Genomic DNA, 26,211 nt, shown 5'->3' with positions numbered 1-26,211 from the left:
TAGCGAGCTAACTTCCGCTAACTTCCTGCTAACTTCTAACTCCGTTAAATGTAATGAATTCTGTTTTCATGGATGCGTGGACGTTAAACTAAATAGTTACACCTGGTAAAGTAGCAATGCTGATCATTTCATTAAAGGTGAAAGAATTTAGACAGTTTTAAACTCTCAGTGATGTTCTTTTGACTTCGGGACTTTAAGTGACGGAGTTTAGGACCCAGATTACTCCCAGATTTACAAGCACCTTAGTCCGACAAATACGGCAATTACGACGGCCCGCTTGCATGTTCTACAAAAAAAAGTGCTCTTTTGTGTATCTGACGGACAAACACCAAACCAGTTAAGCTGCACCATTTTTACAAAACAATTCTGGCTCATCCTTTTCACTCAACAATCTACTTTCCCCATTCACATTCTCCGTTACCGTGCATTCTCCGCTTTTTCAGCACTGCGCATGCGTGTTTTACCCATATTCTATTGCGATATGTCATTTTCTTATCGTTGCCTAGATTTCTACCGGTATTATCGTGAACGGTATAATATGGCCCAGCCCTAATTTTCAGCCATCTGGACTCAGCTGAGTCACTACAGAGGAAACAATGAGCTCAACACAGAAGGTGAGGAAAATATCACAGTTTCACCAAATAATCAGTCACGTCTAAAACTCTCATACTCCCAACCTGTTATATGACTGTGTTGCATATTATTGTATACTATGTATTTTTAAATTGTTTACAAACACTAAGAAGTCACACACAACGAGAGACCACAGCACATGTTTAAATAAAGTAAATAAATAAAGTTTTCACTCGCGAGGGGAAGCAGTTGTCTCCAACCCACTTCAACTTGCTTTCCCCCTGCAGGTTGTTTTTATTGGTTACACACATGAATATTCATAAAGCTTGTTGCTGTATTATCTATGAAAAACTACTATAACTGGTTACAAAGTGATTGTACTGTGCACGCTTGATTGTGCTGTGGAAGCATGATTATACATTGTGTGTGGTTTTATGATGGGAGTGCAGCTCTCCCAGATTGTTGTTGGTAGAATCTGTTCTTCTCAAGGCTGCTTGTTCCCCTTATCAACGTCATGCACGTAGTCATATGCGTAGTTTACCCAGATAGCAAACAGAAGCATTCTAGCTTTTTAAATGGCAACCTGTAACACATACATTAAACCTAACAGTTTTTTCATCACCCCAAAAAATACACGTTCAAAGCACCACAACAGCAGCCTGATATTAAACAGAAGCTGTCAGCTGAGCTCTGTAGAGTGGGCAATTATAATGAAGCTCTCTATTATAATTTGTAGATTCAACCTGTCTGTGAAGATTCCCAGTCATCCAGGTCATTGTAGTCAAAGGAGTTTGCAAAGAAAAAAGCGTCTGGACTTCTTTAAGTTGCTTGAAGACGTTTCACCTCTCATCCGAGAAGCTTCTTCAGTTCTAAGGTCAAATGGCCGAGAGTCCCAGATTTAAACCCAGTGGGAATATCCCCCCAAGGAGGGACAAAGGACCCCCTGGTGATCCTCTAATCACATGCGCCAAGGTGTGAAAACGGGTGTGGGACCTAATCAGCCAGGGTTTCGGGTGAGCCCATTGTGAAACCTGGCCCCACCTTGTCATGTGAATTCCTGAGGTCAGATGGCCCAGGATGTGAGTGGGCGTTAAGGCGTCTGGGGAGGGAACTCAAAACTGGATTATAGATGGCAGACAGTTGGTAGATTCAAGCTGCTCTTCATATTTTTGGCCAGCAGATGTCACCAAAGAGGACTGTGTTGAAAAGCTTTGAGTAATGAACCTTTTTCAATACAAGCTTCAGTGTTTCAGAAAGCTTCATTTGGCCATCACTGATATAAATAATATTATAGAAATTATCAGAGGAGGCAAAAGTACATTTACTCTATACTTAAGTAGAAGTACAGATACTAGTGTTATAAATACTTCAGTGAAAGTATTCATTCACCTTCTTTACTCAAGCTAAAGTGAAAGAGTACAGGCTCTGAAATGTAATCATAGTAAAAAAGTAAAAGTAGCTCCTTGATGAACATTTTTACCACCAGTTTTTATCCAAAGCTAATTGAAACTTGTGCTTTATTAATGTAATAATAAAATAAGATTAGTAGATTAAATACAAACTATTTATTTGTAATAAAGGTACTCAGTTTGAATCAGTTAAGTAGAAAATGAAGGAAAATAAAACATATGTGTATTTTCTGTTGCCTACACTGTAGAGGGTGACTTTGCCTCTAAACAGGAACATGAGCAGGGAAGAGGTTAAAGTGGGATTGAGCAGGTGGGAACCCTAAAATCAGCTGTAGTGGCTCAGCGTGGGGAAAAGAATCACAGCTCACAATAATTTCTATTGAGAGCTCCAGTAGATTTTCTTAAAGTACAGGCTGTGATCAGCTGACCTGCTGCTCTCTGTGGATGTACACAACTGAATTCAACCAGATGTCAGCAGATGTTTCATGAGCTGTCCTGGCTGATTTCCATCCTCTACACTGACAGTACACTGTCTTTATATTAGACACTATACTGTTGGTATGAAGGTGGAACTCAGTGAATGAATGTCAGCATCATGAGCTTCAGTTTAAATGAATCTCTGCTACACTTGATGTAATCTAACTCTGACATGAGCACCACAGTCACTGTGCACCAGTCACACACTGTTCTTTACTTTAAATCCATCACAGTTCAGCAAACTAACCTGTTTATCCTGCACTAACCTGCAGAGGATCTTCATGCAGCCTTTAAATAACACAGTTAATCTGCCTCTGATTGTTTTGCAGCAAGTTTCACAATCTGAAAAAACATAATGTCACATGTACAGACCCAATATCTGACTTCAACACATGAGGACTTGCATGTAAGCTTTAATCTGCAGTTGATCAAATCCCACTGAGCAGTCCTTCCCTTTAAATCTAACCTCTCTTCTTCCTCTCCTGTCCTGTGTGTCTTATCTTTCTCCATCTCTGAGTGAAGTTAGCTCTCTTTCTTTTCTCTCCCTGTGATGTAAAGCAGCTGGACCTTTAGCCAGCAACACATTGTGAGACAAACTGCACACAAACAGTTTGTATGTTTGCTGATGTTTGTTGACAGAAACGCTGCATTTGAAATTACCGGTTTGTTCAGGTGCTGTGCAAAAAAGAAAGAAGAACATCGTCTCACTTTAACTCCTTACTATGACTCACAGTTTTGCCTCTTTCATCTCTTTTTATGTTTCATACCCTGGTGATTAGTACACGATCAGGATTGTCTTTCATGTGTTACTTTTCAGGCTCAAATCGGTTTAATGTTTGATGCCCTTAGTGATGAAATAACTCCCTTCAAATTCCTCCAACCAAAAGTAAAAAGTCTGTTTTGAAAATGTAATGAGTAGAAAGTCTTTTTTTTAATGTGGGGAGTAAAAGTAAGGAAAACAAGGAAAAATTATTTTAGAGTGTTTAAACAGACATGAATTGTGTGGATGCCCTAAAGGGCTTCCACACTATTGAGTTCCTGTTTCTCTTTATTCTTTATTTTTCTTTTTCAAGTTGCTTCCGTACGTTTTTTGGACGTTAACTACTCCCTCAGTTTTCACCTGATTGTCACCGTTCAAACTTTAAAAAATTCTGCTTTTTCTGCTAATGGGTGCTATGACTTTTGGTGCTCATAACTTCTATACTTTTTGAGATATTGAATTTTTTATGCAATATTTTTTGCCCATTTCTGCCACATTATCCGTGGGATCACTAGTTTTCCTTGCCGGTTTGAGCTGTGTTTTAGCTCAGTGAGATGAGCAGCCGTTCTCAGACTGGGAGGCCCGGGTTCAAATCCCGCTTATGCCAACAATTTTTTTTCAGTTCACAGTTAAACTTTTTTAACTCTTTTCAACACAAATTTAAGCATCTTCACCCCCTTTCAGCAAAATTTTCAGTTTTTTCTGCTGTTTTCAGAAAAAAACTCTTTTCCGCAAAAATTCTGCTCATTCACCTCTTTTCAGGGCAACATTCTGCTTCTTTCCTTCTTTTCTGCAGAAATTCTGCTCATTGACCTCTTCTCAGCAGAATTTTCACAATTTTCACCTCTTTTCAGCCGAAATTCTGCTTATTCACCTGTTCTGCAAAATTTTCAGCCTTTTCACCTCTTATAAGCACAAATCTCAGCTGTTTTCAGAAAAAACCTCTTTTGAGCAGAAATTCTGCTGATTCATGTCTTTTCAGGGCAACTTTCTGCTTCTTTACCTCTTTTCTGCAGAAGTTTGAGCAGCTTCTGCTCATTTCAGCAGAATTGTGAGTCTCTCCACCTATTCTTTGCAAGAGTGAGTTTGGCTCAGTGAGATAAGTAGCTGCCTTGAGACCAGGAGGGCCAGGTTCGAATCCTGCTCATGGCAAAAAAAAATTTTCAGCACAAATCCCAGCTTTTTCAGCTATTTTCAGCAAAAACATCTTTTCAGCAGAAATTCTGCTGATTCACCTCTTTTCTGCAAAATTTTCAGCCTTTCCACCTCTTATCAGCACAATTCTCAGCAGCTTCTGCTCATTTCAGCAAAAGTGTCAGTCTCTCAGCCTCTTCATTGGGAGAATAAGTTTGGCTCAGTGAGATAAGTAGCCGCCTTGAGATTAAGAGGTCCAGGTTCGAATCCTGCTCAGGGCAACATTTTTTTTTCACCACCATACAACTTTTTGCAACTTTTCATCTTTTTCAGCTTTTCAGCAGACAGCTTCAGTGTTAAGGCATCCACACAGCATTTTCGCAGGAAATGCAAATTTTTCTAGTTCCTGTTGCTTCCGTACGTTTTTCGGCACTTAACTACTCCTCCAGTTTTCAGCCGATTTTCTCAGTTCAAACTCTAAACTGTTCTGCCCTTTCTGCTAATTCCAGCTATGACTTTTGGTGTTTATTACTATTATACTTTTTAAAATATTACACTTTTTTCCTTTAATTTGTCCCATTGAAATGAATGGAAAACTTCCACAATTTTGCTAAAACTTGCTTGTCTTTGAAACTTAACTACTTCCTCATGCTTTCACCTAGAAACTCCATTCAAACTTTAAAATGTTCTCAGATTATTGGGCTATTCCTGTCTGATTCAGCTTTTTCAGATCTTCTACCGTTTTAATCCTATCTCTCTTTAAGTTTTCAGTTGCAAAATTGTGATTTTTCAGAAAATACATGCGTTGCTATGGTTGCTATGCAATTAAGTCAGAGTGAGTGCTGGTCCGTTCTGAATTTTCTCTTCATGTCTAAACAACTTCTTGCTATTCGCTCAATTTCCACTCAACCCCCACAAATTATACATCAAAACGTAGGTATTTTTGCTGGCTTTCAGACAATGTCACTATCTTTATTGTGAGATTTACCGTTTTTTCGCAATTTGCCTCGGAGTGACACAAGGTCTGACAACTCCCCATTCAAAGTCTATGGGGAGGTTTTGAAATTCAGAGCTGAAATTCTGAAACGGGAGGCATTTTCAAATCGCCATATCTCTTTAACAAAGCAAAGTCAGGACATGAGGCTTGTGCCAATATATCTTCAGACACTGCTGACACTCACAGTGGAAGCACTTTTTACAATTATCTTACCGTTGAGCAATGAATTACGTTAGTTTGAGGGGTGGAAATCTGTCCTTCTCTCAGTCTTCAAACTCCGAAAATAAAGCCGTTTCTTCTCTCGTCAAATCTCCGCGATGGAGTCACAAAGAGCTATGAAAATCGCAGTGAAAGTACACCAAAGTCCGCTGATTCACCCAGTACAAGAATTATGCTGCTAGCCCTCCTAGTTTTTGAGTTACACGACGTTTTGTAACACCAAAAAACGGCGTTTTTCGCCTCTCACCGCAATCTATTTTCTGACTGCCCAAGTATCTGTCTTTCAGACCGCCGCCCCCTTTCCAGGTGGCGCAATCAGTAATGACACGGCTCTGCAGCTCAAAGGTCGTGGGTTCAATCCCACCTTGGTCCACGTTTTTTTTTTTTTCACTACAAATTTAGACACTATCACAGACCTGTAATTTATATTGCTAATTTATCACAATTCTGCAAAGTTTTATGATTTTAGCAGCTTTTCTAATATGGACCTCAGATTCTTGTTAACGCTCCATGGCAGAAACAAGTACACAGCCTGATGAAGCAGACTGAGGCAGTACCTCTGATTGGTGAATTTGAGCAGAACCAGGTTGTTCTTTCATTTCATTTCTTTATTTATTTCACACATGGTTCAACAGTGTTTCTTTTTCTACATACAGAACCTTCTGCCTCTTTTCAGCAGAAATTCTGCTCATTCACCTCATCTCTTGTGTTGGAGTGCCCTCTTGTGGCGCCTTTTGGGTAGTGCCTTAGTAAACGTGAACACTGCAAAGAAGTGGTATCAGACTGGTTTGTAGTGGAGGAATTTGTTGCCAGTTTCTTTCATCTTTAATCCGTATTCATGTTGTAATGTAGTAACTTTTGTGGCACAAATACCACAATATGGCAGAAACACTATGTTTTGGCACAAATACTTTGATTTGGTATACTTTAGCTTCTTCACCCCTTTTCAGCAAAATTTTCATTTTTTTCACCCCTTTTCAGCACAAATTCCATTTTTTGGGGCTGTTTTCAGAAAAAAAAAAATCTTTTCAGCAGAAACTCTGCTGATTCATCTCTTTTCAGCGCAAGTTTCTGCTCCTTTGCCTCTTTTCTGCAGAAATTCTGCTGATTCACCTCTTTTCTGCAAAATTTTCAGCCTTTTCACCTCTTATCAGCACAATTCTAAGCAGCTTCTGCTAATTTCAGCAGAATTGTCAGTCTGTCCACCTCTTCTCTGTGAGAATGTGTTTGGGTCAGTGAGATGAGTAGCTGCTTTGAGCCTGGTAGGGCCAGGTTCGAATCCTGCTCAGAGCAACATTTTTTTTTCACCACCATACAACTTTTTGCAACTTTTCATCTTTTTCAGCTTTTCAGCAGACAGCTTCAGCGTTAAGGCATCCACACAGCATTTTCGCAGGAAATGCAAATTTTTCTAGTTATTTTTAACACCAGGTTGGATGTAATGTGTTTCTACTACCAGCAGGTGGGGATAAGAGACCTTTAAGGTGTTTGGTGCCACACTCCACCTTCAGGTTTAAAACTAGTGTTAATGGAGGAAGTTTGAAGGTTCAGTTTGTTCCACGACTGCATTTCACTCACTGCCTCTGTTTGTATCTCTGTCACTGCAGGACCAACATGGAGCGAAAAGTCAGCGCTCTCAGGAGGCCGACAAACCTAACAGAAGAAATGGAGAGAAAAAACACACCTGTGATGAGTGTGGGATGGGTTTTATTGGGAAGAATTCACTAATACAGCATCAGGTCATCCACACTGGAGAGAGACCGTTCAGCTGTGACTTGTGCGGAAAGTCTTTTTCCTGGAAGGTTGCTCTAAAAACACACCAGGTCATCCACAGTGGAGTTAAAGCGTATAGCTGTGATCAGTGTGGCAGAGCTTTTACTCACAGTAGCAGCTTACAGAAGCATCTAGTTAGTCACTCTGGAATTAAGGCATACAGCTGTGACATTTGTGGAAAAACTTTCAGCCTGAAACAGAACCGAAATATACACCTACGCATTCACACCGGACATGATGTGTACAGCTGTGATCAGTGTGGCAAACAGTTTAACCAACACGCAGTTACAACGCCACATGTTTACCCACACTGAGGAGAGACCTTATAAATGTGACCTGTGTGAGAAGACTTTTAAATCTCCACATTACCTGAGACGACACCAACAGATCCACACCAGAAAGAGACTCTCCAAGTGCAGTTACTGTGAGGTATGGATTTATATTTTTATCTGACTGTTTGGAACAACTCTCCTCATTAAACAGTGTTAGCATGTTAGCAATTCTACTGCATGGAAAAGCAGCTATAATAATGGTATTGTAGTATTGTAGCAGTAGTATCATCCATCCATCCATCTTCATCCGCTTTATCCGAGGCCGGGTCGCGGGGGCAGCAGCCTAAGCAGAGAAGCCCAGACCTCCCTCTCCCCAGCCACCTCCTCCAGCTTATCCGGGGGAATACCAAGGCGTTCCCAGGCCAGCCGAGAGATATAATCTCTCCAGCGTGTCCTGGGTCTGCCCCGGGGCCTCCTCCCGGTGGGACATGCCCGGAACACCTCACCCAGGAGGCGCCCAGGAGGCATCCTTGTCAGATGCCCGAACCACCTCAACTGGCTCCTTTCGATGCGGAGGAGCAGCGGCTCTACTCTGAGCCCCTCCCGGATGGCCGAACTTCTCACCCTATCTCTAAGGGAGAGGCCAGCCACCCTTCGGAGGAAGCTCATTTCTGCCGCTTGTATCCGCGATCTCGTTCTTTCGGTCACTACCCACAGCTCGTGGCCATAGGTGAGGGTAGGGACGTAGATCGACCAGTAAATTGAGAGCTTCGCTTTTACACTCAGCTCCCTCTTCACCACGACGGACCGGTGCAGCGTCCGCATCACTGCAGCCGCAGCACCAATCCGTCTGTCGATATCCGGCTCCCTTCTCCCATCACTCGCGAACAAGACCCCGAGATACTTGAACTCCTCCACTTGGGGCAGGAACTCATCCCCGACCCGGAGTGGGCACTCCACCCTTTTCCGGCTGAGAACCATGGCCTCAGATTTGGAGGTGCTGATCCTCATTCCTGCTGCTTCACACTCGGCTGCGAACCGCTCCAGTGCGAGTTGGAGGCCTTCACCCGATGAAGCCAACAGAACCACATCATCCGCAAAAAGCAGAGATGAGATTCTGAGGCCACCGAAGTGAAAGCCCTCCGCCACTTGGCTGCGCCTAGAAATCCTGTCCATAAAAATTATGAACAGAACCGGTGACAAAGGGCAGCCCTGGCGGAGCCCATCACCCACCGGAAACGAGTCCGACTTATTGCAAACCAAACTCTTGCAACGGTTGTATAGGGATCGAATGGCCCGTAGCAATGGGCCAGACACCCCATACTCCCGCAACACCTCCCACAGGACACCCCGAGGGACACGGTCGAATGCCTTCTCCAAGTCCACAAAACACATGCAGACTGGTTGGGCAAACTCCCATGCACCCTCAAGTATCCTTGAGAGGATAAAGAGCTGGTCCAGTGTTCCGCGACCAGGATGAAAACCACATTGTTCCTCCTGTATCCGAGGTTCGACTAACGGACGAACTCTCCTTTCCAGCACCCTGGCATAGACTTTCCCAGGGAGGCTGAGGAGTGTGATCCCCCTGTAGTTGGAACACACCCTCCGGTCTCCCTTCTTAAAGATGGGGACCACCACCCCGGTCTGCCAGTCCAGGGGTACTGCCCCTGATCTCCACGCAACATTGTAGAGGCGTGTCAACCAGGACAGCCCTACAACATCCAGAGCCTTCAGGAACTCGGGGCGGACCTCATCAACACCAGGGGCTCTGCCACCAAGGAGTTGTTTAACTGCCTCAGTGACCTCGCCCCCGGAAATTGGCGGGTCATTCCCCTCATCCCCAGACTCTGCTTCCTCCTCGGAAGACGTGTCAGTGGGATTAAGGAGGTCCTCGAAGTATTCCTTCCACCGCCTGACAATTTTCTCAGTCGACGTCAGTAGCGCTCCGCCAGCACTATACACAGTGCAGGTAGAGCACCGCTTTCCCCTCCCGAGACGCCTGACGGTTTGCCAGAATCTCTTCGAGGCAGTCCGAAAGTCTTTTTCCATGGCCTCTCCGAACTCCTCCCACACCCGAGTTTTTGCTTCAGCCACTGCCCGAGCCGCATTCCGCTTGGCCTGTCGATACCTGTCGGCTGCCTCCGGAGTCCCACAGGCTAACCAAGCCCGATAGTACTCCTAGTAGTAGTATCAATGCTTTATTATTATTGTTTATTATTTATTTATTATTTATAACTTTAGTACTCTTAGACATTAGTGTTAAAAATACTAATTTAATTTTATAATTGCAGTGTCATGGGGGTAGTAGTGTTATTCTTGTGTCCCAGTCAGCTGAATGTTATAACTGCACAGTTACAGTGTTATTAATGCATATTAAATTAGTTTTACTGCAGTGTTACATTAGTAGTTTAACACTGTGTTGGTACCCTGCAAATATTAGCAAAGAAGTACTTTAGTGTCAGTCAGATGTTGCTGTAACATGAAACAACTATTACTGTAGTATTATGGTGGTAGTATTGTAGTTATTACAGCCCAGTAAACTGAGAAAATGTAATTGGACGTCTGCAGAGATGCTCTTTATTTCAGGCGACGTTCAGGATAAAAATGTTGAAGGACTGACTTACACTGTCTTTGTGTCTTTGTTTAGAAGCAGAGCGACACAGATGGATCCAGTTCTCAACCCTGTCATCACCGTGGTGGTGGGAAAGAGTGTGCTGTGACCTTTGTGGAAAATCTTTCATTTATCAAGAAAGCCTGAAAATACATCAACATAAACACGCTGGAGACAAACTGAACTACTGCAAAGAATGTGCGAGAAGCTTCACCACATCAAGTGGATTAAAACCACATGAAGTGATTCCCAGTGGGGTTAAAAGTACGTCTGTGATCAGTGTGGGTCATCTTTCATTACTGCAAGTGGGCTTAAAACACACAAACGAGTCCACACAGGAGAGAAACCATACAAGTGCAGACACTGTGACAAAAGCTTCTCACAATCATCTCTTCGTAGTCTTCATGAACGTACACACATGGAAGGAAACTACAGCTGTGACCAGTGTGACAAGAGCTTCAGGAATCTCAGTTCATACTCCAAACACAAACGATCCCACGTTACTAATAAACTGTTTCACTGTTACCAATGTGCCAAAACATTTACTAAATTATCTGCTCTGTGCAAACATCAGCGTGATCATTCAGGGCTGGAATCACTCCCATCACAGTGAATCTGAAGAGACAGAAAGATCCTCTTCTGGTTTCAGGGTCAGACTCAAAAACCTTTGAGATCAGGCTCCACAGAGTTCAGATTGAATCTCCTGTAAAGATCTGATGAGGCAACTATGAATGAAAATGGTTCCCTAGTCTCATTTTAAGCTTTCTAAACTGTTCTGCTTCAGTGTTCATGTCGAGTGGTTCGCTTTGTTCAAGCAGTTGGATGAAGAAGTTTGAGCTGTGATTTCATTTCCCGTATTTCAGAGTAAAGACTGAAGTGACAAATGGAAACATGTTTACAGTCACAGTCAGATGAACTGTTCAGTGGCACAGATGGAGGTTTATCAGAGGAGGAGACTTGGCTGTTCTCCACTCACACTGAACAGGGTTCCTGCAGCTTATTAAAAATCTGACCTGAAATGTATGAAAAATTTCCTTGTAACACTGAGTTACAGTAGGGGGGCTGCTCCGTAATCCAGTTCAATAACACATCTCCTGACATTAAACATAAGCTTATTTAATAACGTGGATCTCTTTTTGTCCAGATTTTTATTCAGATGCAGCAACCGTGGTAAGAATTGACCCGGATGTTTACAGATCTTATAATTTTGTATCGAGTTCATTTCCTTGTTTATGCACAGCCAGAATTTAGACATTTTTGGACAATCCCATAAAAGATGCATATAAGTGCAGTCTGCTGTTTTATATTTGAGACAAAAGGTTGAAAGGTATTTAAAATATATTATTTTTCCTTAAACTTGCATTAAAACTTCTGATGTTGTATTTAAGATGTCAAAATGATTAATTTTGGAAAATCATTTTTTAATGTTTTCATTTGTGGTTTATCAACGTTTGCTGATACAAAGCAGGATGGATCTGTAAAGGGCTACTAGCTACATTAAGTAGGGGTATAGATGTGCACAGGCTGCCTTGAACGACCAGCAGGTAGTGGGATCTGGGTACGTGAACCCTCCTAGTACAGTTGACCTGGATACTTACTGTAGCAGCCCTTGGCATCAAGAATGACCGAAGAGTCTCTAACGGGTGCAGCCATTTATTTCCTCACCACACGGCTCATTCTCTGGCCATCATTGAGCACCGTGAAAACTATAAAATAAGAAAAAATTGATACCCGTACAATCCTTTTGAACTATAACAATGAGCAATAACAACAATAAGCTTAAGTTAATTCAGATAAGTTCCAACAAGTAATTCTAACCCACATAAAATGAGGGTACCACTTTAAGGAGTGATAGCTATGAGGAGAGATGGACAGCCTGCCCAACCAATCGAAATGCACAAGTCCCAGCAGGGCCATGCAGAGACGTTCAAAGGGGCGGGTGCTCAAAGTTTAAAAGGGGCACATTGAACCAGGCTGAATAACAACAACACACATTCATCAAGAATCTAATATGGGCAACAAGGCAAAGCAAACGTAGCCGATGTTTTACCTGATGGGTACAATGTTGCTGTTCAGGGTTTCTGCAGCTCCTGCTGCTGATAGTGCTGGAGGGCTGTGTTGATCTGAGACTGTAGACATTAAAAAGTCCATAGGAGAGATGGTAGCTGATTAAACAAGTGTCATGAGATAATAACAAAATGCAAAGATTGGTGACAGCGCTTGGAACCATAAGGCAACAAAAAACTGTGGTAAATAAATTAGGCTCTGCCTGTGAATCACTCTGATTCTCTTCTTCCTTCCATCCCCTCATTTCATCTATCACTCTCCACTTGCTGTCTATCTGAGAACAAGGCACAACTTGCTATCGCAATAAAGTATAATTTAATTATCCACACCTAACAACTCTTGCACTTAATCTATAATACAATGATGACAGAAAAATGTTATAGCACTGCTTTTATTAGCCTCACACAGCTCCTACTGTTTCCTCCTCATGTCCTTACCAGGCATGTCTGGACAATGTTATATCATGAGTAATATTTTTTTTTTTAATCCATCTAAATAAAACACACATATGCACGCACACACAGTGACATTTTAGACCTTCTGCAGAATATTACATATACTATGGGCATCATGGTGCTGATCCAGAATCCTTACATTATTATTTACTACTAGAGCTACAATAATAAAGCAATGAGGACGGGGAAGTAATAAATATGAAATAATGTATTTATGATGATTCATTTGTTTCACTATCCACTCTGTGCAAGGCCAAAGCTTATTATATTTTTTAAACTGTAGAGATACAATAATTTTACTGCTGTAAAATCCAAATTTTGTCTTATTTAAAATATAAATCTAATATAATCTGCTTCTTAATGTATGTTCTTTAAAATACAGCGTGTTTTTTTTATTATATTATAATTATAATAATGCATAATTATGTGGACATGCATATTAGATCGTTTTAAGTGAAATATAATCCCTCCAGAAAGGCAGGAAAAGCCCTGTAACTTACTTTAAAACTAAATATGTTCCCTAAAACGGTGACAGAGCTACAGACCCATGACAGCTTTACCCAGTTAGCCAGCAGCTATGACCAGCACTACTTGTGCAGTTAATAAAAGGACAGGTAAAGTTTGTCGCGCTGTTGCACACACAGCACGCTCGCTTGTTTCAGTTCGTCAGTTGCAACAAGACAACTTACCAACGTGTACGTAATAAGCTAACACTCCTGGGTGCTATACACTACAGTGTACGCTGTACACCTACTTACTGGTTTTGTCGCATCAGTCTGTCTGTGAGTTAATTTGTGTTTCTCCTACAGCTTCAGACCGCAAAAAATGCGCGTGCTCTTTATGAGCTCGTTCCCGGCTCGTAACCAGCGCGTTCTGCCGTCAAGGGCGATCATTGGTTAAATGTGATCATGTGACAGATGCAAGCCAGATCCTTATATTTAGCAAAACTGTGATTAATAGTTAAATATTATTGTTGAGGGGCACAGACAGGACTCCGCACGCCCACACACATAAAAAAATAAATATATAAATACAGTTTTTTTAAGTTGCCTCAACAAAAGGGCACTTTGGGCACTCATCAGGAAAGCGGTGGGTGCTCAAGCCCCTCTAGCCCCCCCCCTGCACGTGCCTGAGTCCCAGTATGTTTTGGCCAATGGGAAAGCATCCTGCCGCTGTGTGTCCCACCCACCTGCTCTGTGCTCGCTGCTATGTGTGGAGGTAGTCGCATGCTGGCAGGAGAAAAGAGAGACTGAAGCTTTTGAGCTGGAGAAAGTATTAGATATAAGTTGCAACCAACTATGCTGCACATAGGTTCACTGATTATCAGCTACCTTCCATGTTAAGAGTAGCCACAGTGAGTAAACAGGCGAATGCTGCAGTTTTCTGGCGACTTTAGAAAGTACTGTGAAGCTAAACTGTTAGCCTTTGTTAGCTCGGGTTGCTATCAACTGCCTTAAAGTTTCTCAATCTGCTTCCAGAAGCAAGGTAACACTTGAAGCAACACTTGTGTTTATTTTCCTTCACGTCATGTTACTGTTATTAAAGAGAAAAACAACATGTCCTGTTACGTTATTTAGAGCCCCGCATTTTCCGACCGAGAGACACCATACCATTTTCTTCGGCCGTGATGCACTGAGATCCATGAGCACTTGTTGTATGTCTAAGTTAGTTCATGTCTGTTTCACATTTTATCGTTGAGAAACTGAATTTAACTGAATTGTTTGATTAATAGTTGTCGCACATGCACTGACTTTACTTGGTTTAATGCATAGTTTGTGTAAGAGAGATGTTTTATTTTTGCAAATTTGAGTATTTTAATTGCAAATTGATGTTGAATGTGATTTCAACAAAATCTTAGTTGCGAATTATAGTTAGAACAGCATAATGAATATTTGAATTACTCTTCTGACCCTGTCTGTTGACGGGTCAGGGGTTTTTGTTTTTTTGTATGCTGAATTGTTCCTGAGGTGGATTCCTCCGGTGAAATAGATGGCGAGCCTTCCAACCTGGACTTAGAGAGACTGAGATTCGCTTCTTTTCCACTTGATGATCTGCTGCACCTTGCGGTGTGGTAGGACTGTATCACTCACACTTTCACACACCGCTGGTTATACATAAGACCACCGACTGACATTCTCTCACCCCTATTTTCTTTCACACCTTGGGAATATTTTGGACTTTACCCCTTGGACATTTTTTATTTGGGACTTTAAATAATAAGCTGTTGTGTAGAATATTATCCACATGTGAAAAGAGTGTGAGATTTTCACTTGATTGTACTTTAGATTCGTGTAATCTGTTTCTATAAGACTTAAGGAGTCAGGTTACTAGGGTGCACCCGAACATTGAAACCCGAATGTTGAAACCGAACATTGAAAACCAAAAGTAACACTTGGCCAAGTCATTGTTTTAATAGTTTATGTGTTTTACTTTTCTTTCATTTTTTTAAGTTTCCTTTCTACTATTGTAAAGTGTCTTTAACCTGTGACAACCTTATAGTGTATTTCACTAAAGTTTTCTGGTTCTTTTGAGTTACATTCGTGTCTCTGTGTCTCATTTAAACACACCCATGTGCTCCTATAGTCGAGCCTATTGGCCCATTTATACATACTTTTCAACAATTCCCCTTACCATGTTACATAATTCTCAGATATACAGTCACAGATTAAATAAAACAAAAGGGGTTACTTCAAACAGCATCAAGGTTTATACAGTTTGGTTAAATAAAATATAACAACAGATCACCTCTCATCACTTACCTCAGTCAGGGCTCTAGACTAACTTTTTGCCATGGGCGCACCGGCACAAAAGTTAGGCGCACACAAATTTTTCAAATGCATCATTTAACACCGCAGTTTTACATGTGCACTTTTTTTGGGGGGGGGGGGAATTGCTGTCCATACAGACAATATTCATTTCTAAATTATTAACTGACAATCTTGTGCTTGAAGTGCTTTGTCAATATTGTAGAAAATGTTAAACTTAATCATCATCTCGGCCTCTGACGACCTGTTTGCTGCTGCCTGCTGCTGAAAGGCAGTGGGGAGAGGGGACACTTGGGCAGTGCATTTATTGCAGCATATAATGTGTTTCTGGATACACTGCTGCTTTTTCAGCATTCAAAGATTGATGGCACCGTGTCAGAGCACTGGCTATGAATTTCAGAAGGGTCAGGCCTTAACTTAACAAAAAAGTTATCAATAGTTCTTTTCTTATTAAAGCTACATCCACTTCTGTCAGGCCTAGGCTGCTCACTGGGGCTGGGCATAGAGCTGGGCGATATGACCCAAAATTCATATCTCGATATTTTTTAGCTGGATGGCGATATAAGATATATATCTCGATATTTTTTTAAAGCCATAAAGTAAGAACAAAAAGAGAGTTCTTAGTCAAAGCTGTGTCCCAGATGTCACACAGGCACTTTTATTAACATACAGCATAGATGTACATGGAAAAAAAACTACTCAAAAATAAATTATGAGCATTTACTAAATAATGATGCTCTATAAATAAAAGAAAACTATGTTGTTTTGTGCATAACAAAGAGCTCACAATTGTGCAGTCAAAATGTAAACTAAAAGACGCTGAGCATAATAACATAGACAGATTTCACAGCTGCTCTGTTCCCAACTTCTACTGCGTGACTGACAGCCTGGAGTTTGAAATCCGTTTCGTAACCATGTCTCTGAACAGGTGCCATTTATGCTCCTTATACACACACAATATGGTAATATTACGTTGAAGCACAGTACGTATCACTCCGCGAGGCTCCTCGGTAGCCGTAATGCTCCGACAATCCATCAAGCGGCGCGGCTCCCTAGCTTATGTTAAGGGTTCGAAACTGAGGACGAGAGTAAAACAACGATGGTCCAGAAGAGCATGATCAAAACAATTGATTTTAATGAATACACGCAGCGTGGGGAGATGTAAACTGCAAAACATCAGTTGTAAACCTCCACCCAAAAATACACTTCAGATTGCTTTTATAACATCAGGGTATTATAACGCCCCCTCTCGCGTTTACAAGCACATAATTTGCACCTTAAGAACATTATTTGCCTCTTTTACAGACAACGATCAATCTTAAGAGATAAATGCAGACACAGAAGTTCCCCTTTCTGGCATCCTCTTCCAAATATGGTGATGATCTCAGGCCTTTGAGGTCCCCATGGACTTGTCCTCCTTCTGTCACCTGTTGTCAAGTAAACTCTAGAGCAACATGTGTTGTTGAATACACTCAGGCCTTTGCTCAGCTACTATTTTACTGTAACAATACACTCAGTATATAAGATTTTAAGATTATAGATTTAACTCAACGATTTAAGTGGTTATAACTGCACCTGTAATAAACATGTTAATATGTGATTATGATAACCCCTGTAATACAAATTATAACATAATGCCAGCAGCTTCAATAAATGCTTTGATGAAATGATAATTAATGCAATGATAAAGATGATGGTTATGTAAAATAATCCCTGTAATTCTACACTTACCAAAGTCGAACTAAAAAAATTTTTTTGACAGATTGCTGAGCGCCGTGTACCATATAAAATCGGTTCGCGGTCATCAAGCACAACCAGAATTCATACATAAGGCGCGCTGTCAACTTTTGAGAAAATGAAAGGATTTTAGGCTGTGCAGTTAGGCGTTAGCGTGGCTAGCTCGTTAACACGTTGACGCCGTCCAGCCCCCACGCACAGGGCGATGCGCAGTAACTTGTTAACGGAGATTTGCCGTGTCCATCTTGTCGCTGCGTGCAGGTGAAGCAATGGGGGAGGAGGGGGAGTTGTGTTCAGTGAAGGAGAGAGGCGTGGTCGAGTAACGTTGCGTAAAGACAAAAGTGGACAAAAGAGAGGCAAACTTGCGGCTCCGCAACTATAATTATAACGTAACATAGACTATATCGATATAAAGGATATTGTCACATCTTATATCTCGTATAAAAGTATATCGATATTTTTAAAAAACTCGATATATCGCCCAGCTCTACCTGGACATCATCACTGATTTCTATAATCCATTCGATTCCGGTTTTTAAAGTCCTGATTCGATTCAACTTAGCCTCAGACAGTCAGAAATATTATAATTCTGTTCTGTTACCTGAACAATTTTTTTTTTTTTTAGTCGCACCACTGAAAAATTGGTCGCACTCTAGAGCCCTGTCAGTCCACTTGCCAAGGGTGCAAACTCCCATGAACACTTAAACACGTAAGTGTTTAAGTCTTAAACACTTGACTTAAACACTAAAGTCGACCCGTTTCTCATGGGGTGCTGCTAGCTTGCATGACACACATGTCTAAGCTAAAAAATAGCACATAGATCTAAGTAAGGTAAGTACAGAACACAAAGTTGACTGATCAAACCAAAAAGCTTTAATGAGCAGCTGGATTTGTCTCGCACTAACTGGCTGAGTTAATGCCAGTGGTGTGAAAAATTTAACAATAACCTGCAACACACCCAGTGAGCTGGATTTGAAGTGGGTTTAATAAACACATTACAATGTGGAGAGAGCATCACAGTGAAACACCAGGACCATCTCTGAATTGTGGCCACCGCCCTTACATCTTATATACAGACACAAAGAACATTCCACAAACTCTTACATGTTGGCCCCTCTCACAGGGGGCTCTACCTTCTCCCTCACAGAGAGAATTATGACCTTGTTTTCTGCTTGGCCGTCACCTAAAGATTTAAATCCCCGATAAGCAGAAGGAGTCTCACTATCTGTTTAACATCTCCCATCACATTGGCCTCACTGTGTTAACATTCCAGATGCATGTACACTAGTGACAGGAGTGCTCTTACTATAGTAAAGGGAGAAAGTTATATTACTATTACTAATGTGATATGATTAAATATGTGATGAATACATGAGAAAAGAAATCTGCCACCACTTTCCACCCTTTGTGATACCACAATTAAGAATTTAAAATAATTAATTAAGAATCACATAAAAAGACATGGAGATTTCTTTTCTCACTACTGAACATCAGCACCATTGTGTACTCAAAGAATTCACAATGTGCATCCTCCCTAAAGTCAGGCGGAAAAAACAAATTCACATTTTATGGTCATCTTCTATCCATCTGGGTCTCCACCCTTTGTTCGACGGATGGCAGTTATATCATAAAAGAAAACACAATATGAGATCATATACAGAAATGAAACAGCATTTGTTTTTCATCTACAAAGAAAACTTCAACCTTGGGTTACATCAAAAGGAGGAGAGATGCTTTTGAAATGGATTGAATCACTACAATCCTTTTAAACACAGGACTTACCATCTAATATGGTCAGGGTCCTAGGTAGGTGAATTTCCTCAGAAGCCCATTGTAATCTAGAGAAGCTCACCTTATATTTGCTCTCAATTAAAGTATTTTATAGCGCTTTTACTCCCAATCTTGCAGGCCTGCTTTTAAATCATCAACACACAAAATATCACCCGCAGAGGAATGATACCTGGCAGGTTTTTTCCTAAGTGCACTGGTACAAAAAACATATTGGGCATAGTTCCAGACATGTCTAAGTGTAACCCCCCCCAAAAAACAGTCTTTCTCTTAGAAACAGAAAAACAACCTAAACCTAACTGGCAGAATCAGCCTGATACTAAAATAAAACTCCAAAGTCTGCCAGAACAAAATCACAGGAGATGTCTTACTTTCAGGTGAAACAACATGCTGTAGGGGTTAGAACCTGCCATGCAGTGCTGCAGTCACTGCTTCTGGCTTTAATTAACAACTGATGCTTACATGGTTTGAAATCAGACTTAAGAGTCACTACCTTTGTTCATTTTCTCCACATCATATTTACTGGTTGCCCACAAGTGCTTCAGAATATCAAACAATTCTGGAAAGTCTGGGGCCAACCAGCATACTTCCACCTGCTAAATACACAGAGAAATTTCCCCCTTTTTTTATTAGCAGCTGCACAATTCCCACAACACAAATGTTCACCATTTAAAGCTTCCTAAACACTTCATATCATATGAGTGTGCATGTGGGTGTGGGTACGTCGTAACAGTCAAAGCACTGTGTGTATCTCTGTGTAAGTGACTTCCTGCCTGTGATAAAAGTAATCTCTTTACCCAAGCTACCCCAAATTCTTCTACACAACATAGAAAACAGAGTTAATATATTACAAACACTGAGAACCCCACTCTGCATCCACTGCATCCACATCATTGGCCTCTTGTTGTCTTACATTTACAGATAAGGTGGAGAGTCTCCTGCAAACCTACTTCTAAGTTATAACAATTATGAGTTTCTCAGGTACAAGCATCAGCATCAGCAATCCCCAACTGTAGCTTCCTGTCTCCTTTTATGACAGCAGACCCCCAGTGTCCATAAATTCCTTTCCCTCTAAACAATTACACACACTCTCGGGCCTACAGCTAAGCCAAACTAAAACACACAGACAAATCCTTCCCTATTCCTCTCATCTACTACTGGACCCTCTTATCTAAGTAATTAAGGTGGACGCTACAGCTTTAAGCAGCTGTGCGCGCTCCCGTGGACGGCAATCACTTCTTGGCACAACACCTGGAGCTAAGGGGGCAAAACAATCGCATGAGTGCTGCTGTTTGCTGTCAATCACATGACCACTTAAAGACAAAGCAACAAGGTGATATCTACCAGTTTTTAAATTGTGTTGATAGGCCACGTAAAACCAGAGTCATGATGGTAAACGGTAAATGGCCTGTATTTATATAGCGCTTTTCTAGTCACAAAGGACCCCAAAGCGCTTTACATATCCAGTCATTCACCCATTCACACACACATTCACACATGAACAATATATACGCGGTGTTCTTTTCCTCAATAGTTTTGTCACGTTTACTGTCTAAGGAGAGCGCAGCAAGACCTCTCTGCTTATGAGAGAAACATAACAGAAGTTTTAGGAGTGACGGAGAGAGAGACAGATAGAGAGAAAAAGAGAGAGAGTGAGTTTTGAGATGTGAGAAATTTGTCACGTTTAGCGTGTTTGGAGTGTGTAGTTAATGTGTTGTCTTGTGTAGTTAGTGTGTAGTGTTTTGGATAGTTTTGTGTTGTGTGTGAGAACAATGAGGCGACTGCTGTCTCCAGGTAGAAACAGGAGTGATACACCTGCTGCTGTCAGACCTGCAGGTACCAGATTTTGAAATTTTGATTTTGAAATTGACAATTTATATTTGCATTTAAAGTCATGAAATATGATTCATTAAACATGTTTGTGGTTGTTAAAGTAAAAAAAATCACTTTATCTACTCTGATTTTATGTTTTTTGTCTGATTTTAGATCAATTGTGTTAATACAGTTTGTCAAAATGAAAACATAACTGTAAATTCAGACACGTGAGGTTGTGCTGAAAAGAATGATACCAAACAAGGCAAAGTAAATCATTTTTAAAGGTAAAATGTGGAGGGAAAATCAAAAGTAGTTAAAAATGGCCAATTATACCCTGGACCCCAGAGGGTTTTTTTAAGTAACGCAATAGTTACTTTTCAAGTAATTAATTATATTATATTGTAACTCAGTTAATAAATCAGATACTTTTTTGAAGAAGTAACTAGTAACTATAATTAATTACTTTTTCTAAGTAACTTGCCCAACACTGTTCATGATAAGGAAACTTAATACAGAGAAATGTGATTCCTGTGGAGAAGAGGAAACTCTAGAACATGTTATATTACAATGATTCAAAACCTCAGTAACATAAAAATGAAACTGGATCTTATTGATTTACTGCAAAAAGACTCAAGAAGTGGAAGTGATCAGGCCTTATTCTAGTTTTTAAAAGAGAGTAAATTGTTGCTGGTCGACGTTTCAATTCACACTCCACACCAGTTGGTGGCGGTAATGCATCATTTTGGTGTTTGACAACCGCCAATAAACGACGTGAAGAAGACGACGCGCCTTCCGCGATGACGGACGGAGCTTTTTTTCATCCAATGTGAGTAAAAGAGTGAATTTGGATGACAAAACAAACTAAACCAACGTTTGGATCGATATCTGCATCGATCTGCCCACCCTTGTCTCCTGGATCGTAGCTGAGATCAGCGTGAACCACGTGGGTCTCTGCTCCCTGATCTGTTTCCTGTGTTTGGAAAGAGTTCCAGCTTCATCACGGAGTTTCTCTCGGTTTGTGGGCTCATCTAAAGGTAAGCACCGAGCTAACTTTACTGTGAGTTCAGTTCATGTTGAGTTTAGCTCCTGAATGAGGTCTTCTGCTGCTCTCCTCGGTGTCTGTTCACAGTTTATTGTGAACACGTTGAGAGAAGAGTGAGAGAGTGTTTGGAGAAAAACACCAACTAATCATTAGCTCAGCATGCTGGGAGAAGTTGAGCGTTTGCTGGCAGGAAGTTGGAGCAGAAAAGTCTTTTCATTGTCCCTGCAGCTGTTTTTCTGCTTGCACCAAACCTCTACAGCCTCATTTCTATTTGAAGTGATAACAGGAAATGGATGAGAGCGATCTGCTGCAGTATCAGGGTCACAATAAACTTTATTGTCCAGCTGCTGTGGATGAACACATGAGAGGAAGTGAACTCCTACAAAGTCTCATTTTAATGAGTCTGGCTGCTGTAAAGTGATGCACAGGAAGATGTTAACAAAAACTAATGAAACGTTGGGTTTAATTTTGTCTACAGAGGTTTTCCCACCTGTGATCTTTCAGATTGATTTGTTGGGTTGACTTGAATCATGTGAAGGTTTAAAGCTGCACCCGAAAAAGAATAAAGTATAATCGTGAAGAATGTAATAAAGTCTTCCTGTGTCAAACACAGCTGCAGTCAAAGCAGGAAGGAAAGCACTGAAACCACTGATCAATGACCATCAGTACTGTGGGAAATATAAATGTTGCAATATTTCAATAAGTGCGATATTAATCAAGAGGCAATAGAAGGTTTAAACTGGGAGACATTTAAAGTAGTGTTTTGCTTGTAACTGCATACGTGCCTGTGCAGATTAGAACAGGATGGACTCAGGATGTGTCATATACGATCATGGGGCCTCACAACGAGAAACAGGAAACAGATGGGGGTGAGAGAGTGTTGAAACCGTTAGTGAGGAACAAACATCAATACTATAAAAGGAGTTGCAGACAGCTGTCACTCACCGTCACTGGCGCATGTTATGTTATCTGCTTACGCATGAAGGGGCGTGAACCCTGACATATAAAACTGTATATCGAATTGCTTCCTCTTTGAGATCTACTGGACTACGCTGAGGGTGGTGTCGTGTACATCTCCCACATATGTGCTTACAGCCTTACCTGTATCATAACTGTTAGCAGAGCTGCTCTGTGCAGCGTTATGGCATAATAATTTTAAGGGAGAATAAAAAGTCGACACACATATCTTATTCCTGACGGAGGACTCTACCACTACACTTCTCCAGTCCATTCACAAAGTCGTTGCATGGTGAGACATGGATAGGAGGTGGGCGGAGCCTTTTACCGTCATTTTATTGTGACGCAAACACCTGTGGACACACAATCCAACACCCCCACTTGTACACAGGTTGGGGAAAAACAGTCCTCCGAAAAAAACATCTTACATTCCAAACACAAATACAGAGAATTTGTCTAACTTAGACTTTGAAACTGGTTTCGTCATCATATCTGCTACCATTGACTCAGTTGGACAGTAATCAATGAGCACTTTCCTTTCATGTACAGCTGACCTTATAAAATGATATTTCACATCAATGTGTTTACATCTTTGTCTGTTCACTGGATTTTTTGACAAAGCGATTGTTCCCTGATTGTCCTCCAATATCATAGGTATTTCATACTCAAACTCATCAAGATCTTGAATCAAATAAGTCAAATACATACATTCCTGAATTGTTGCTGCTAATGCCATGTATTCGGCTTCACAAGTTGATAGTGCTGTAGTTGTCTGCTTTTTGGTTTTCCATGATATCAAAGGACCATTTTCATTTAAGCTTACACAATAACCTGTCATACTGCGTCTATCAGAAACATCGGATGCCCAATCTGCATCACTGTATGCTTGTAGACCTAGTTTTCCACTTGAACATTTCCTAAAACACAGTTCTTTTCCTCGACTACCTTTTAGATACCTCAGAACATGTTTCACTGCTGTCCAGTCATCAACAGTTGGCGCATTAAAGTGTTGTGACAATTTGCTGACAACATAGCTTAAATCAGGTCGCGTACAATAGCTCAGATAAATAAGACATCCTACCGCTTCACGATATCTCCTCACATCTGGTAATGTCTCGAATTTATCAGAATGAGTCCATTTCTGTTCACAGGGTGTTAACCTTGGCTTACAGTTTTGCATGTTAAATCTTTTTAAAATGTTCTCAATATATATTTTCTGTGACATTTTGACACATTCTTTTTCTTGAAGAAAATCTATTCCTAGAAAATGGTTAAGTTTCCCCAGATCTTTCATTTGGAATTTAGAAGAGAGCATTTCTTTCACGCCTGAAAGCACATTTTCATTGTTAGCTGCAATGAGTAAATCATCCACCCACACTATGATGATTACTTTTTCACTTTCAGTTTCTTTTGAATACACACAATGATCAGCAATATTTTGTCTAAATCCACAACTGCTTAAATAGTCATGTAAGGTTTGGTTCCAGTTACGACCCGATTGCTTCAGCCCATAAAGTGATTTCTTTAGTCTGTACACCAGTTTATTAGTCTCACTTGATTCTGTCTCAAAACCTTCTGGTTGTTGTATATATATTTCTTCATTTATTGGTGCGTGTAGATAGGCGGTTTTTACATCCATCTGGTGAACCAACATATCATCCTGAACCACTTTCTGCATCAAAACTCTCACACTCGATAAGTTAGCAGTCGGTGAAAAAGTCTCCTCATAATCAACTCCTTTTGTTTGACTAAAACCTTTAGCCACAAATCGAGCTTTATATCTGTCTGATCCGTCTGAGTTCTTTTTAACGGCATAAACCCATTTACCCCCCACTGCTTTCTTACCCTCTGGTAAAGTGGTTAAAGTAAACGTGTCATTCTCCTTAAGGGATTGAATTTCTTCATTCATCGCTTTTTCCCATTCTTTTGACTCACTTGACACAATAGCTTCGCTAAATGATGTGGGTATTTCACACAACAATCTGTAGCAATAATCAACACTGGTTTGCATCTGTTCATTTTCACACTCTTTCACATCCGTGATATAATCACTCAAATAATCAGGTCTCTTTCTGATTCTGGATGGATAACGTGTAGCTCCAGCATCTACTTTATCCTCAGTTTTAACCTCGGACTCAGTTTGACTGCTTTCACTACCATCTGGAATGTCCTCATCCTTCATCTGTTTGGGTTCACCATCTTTTCTGGATTCATAAACCTCATCTTCATACATCTGATCACTCTGTGTTTGTTGATCCATTGTCGCGGGATTTAGTATTTTTATCAATCTGTGCTTTTCAACCTTCCCGGTTTTTGGGAAATAGATCAAATATGCTGGACTATTTTTGTCATATCCCAAGAAAACACCTTTGTCGCATCTTGGATCCAGCTTTCCCCTATTTTGTTTATAAGCATAGCACAATGATCCGAATTTTTTCATTCTAGAAAGATCAGGTCTTTTTCCAGTTAACATCTTATACACTGTCTGACCTGTGCGTTTGTTAAAACATCGGTTCCGAATCACTCCCGCGGTTTGTACTGCATATGGCCATAAAGACTTTGGCAATTCGCTCTCAACTAACATGCATCTCGCCATGTCAAAAAGTGTACGCCAGTTCCTCTCTGCTGTTCCGTTTTGATGAGGCGAATATGGCGCCGAAGTTTCCTGCCTAATGCCGTGTCTACTTAATAAATCTCTGAACTGTCTGCTTGTAAATTCAGTTCCATTATCAGAACGAATGCACTTGATTTTCCCATATGACGCCACATCTGCAATAAATCTTTCAGTTGCTTGAGTTGTATCACTTTTGTGTTTCAGATTATATACAAATGTTGCACCTGAATAATCATCAACAAACGACAAAACAAACTTAAACCCTTCTTTAGAGTTTGGCGTAATCGGACCAGCTAAATCCGTATGTACCAACTCTAATGCTGCCCTGGCCTTTTCATCTGGTTCTCGGTTCCTAGTTTGAGTAAACTTCCCTTGTATACAGGCTTCACATTGCATATTTTTGTTGATTTTACCCTTAATTTCCATTCCATCAACGACATTTTGCAGATTTTGAACATCCTCATAATTACAGTGTCCTAGAATTTCATGCCACGTTTGCATTCAAAACATCCATTACATTTCTCTTCAAACTCTTGCACAGTGTTTATAAAGAACAGTCTCTCGTGTTCATATATAGGGAATTTTGTTCCATCAACATGTTTAAGAAAACTGTCCCCGTGTTTAAAAACCACAGTGGCTCCGTTACTAGTAGCTGCTTTTACTGACAAAATGTCCTGTGGGAACGATGGAATGTAGAGTGCTTGTTTCAATGTTACCTTGTGGCTGCGTCCTTTACTGTCAATCAT

At 40.8% G+C, this 26,211-nt stretch overlaps 1 long non-coding RNA gene across 1 annotated transcript; it reads left to right on the top strand.

The window, feature by feature from the left end:
* Positions 1-10,375, top strand: LOC112847825 (uncharacterized). Its single transcript, XR_003221625.1, has 3 exons — positions 1-614; positions 7,177-7,771; positions 10,262-10,375. It is a non-coding gene; the product is annotated as an uncharacterized LOC112847825 (long non-coding RNA).
* Positions 10,376-26,211: the final 15,836 nt, after the last annotated feature.

This window comes from Oreochromis niloticus, linkage group LG9, assembly GCF_001858045.2.
Source record: "Oreochromis niloticus isolate F11D_XX linkage group LG9, O_niloticus_UMD_NMBU, whole genome shotgun sequence".
Classification (NCBI taxonomy): Eukaryota; Metazoa; Chordata; class Actinopteri; order Cichliformes; family Cichlidae; genus Oreochromis; species Oreochromis niloticus.
The sequence above is the reverse complement of the archived record's forward strand: the minus strand, read 5'-3'. Positions and strand labels throughout refer to the sequence as shown.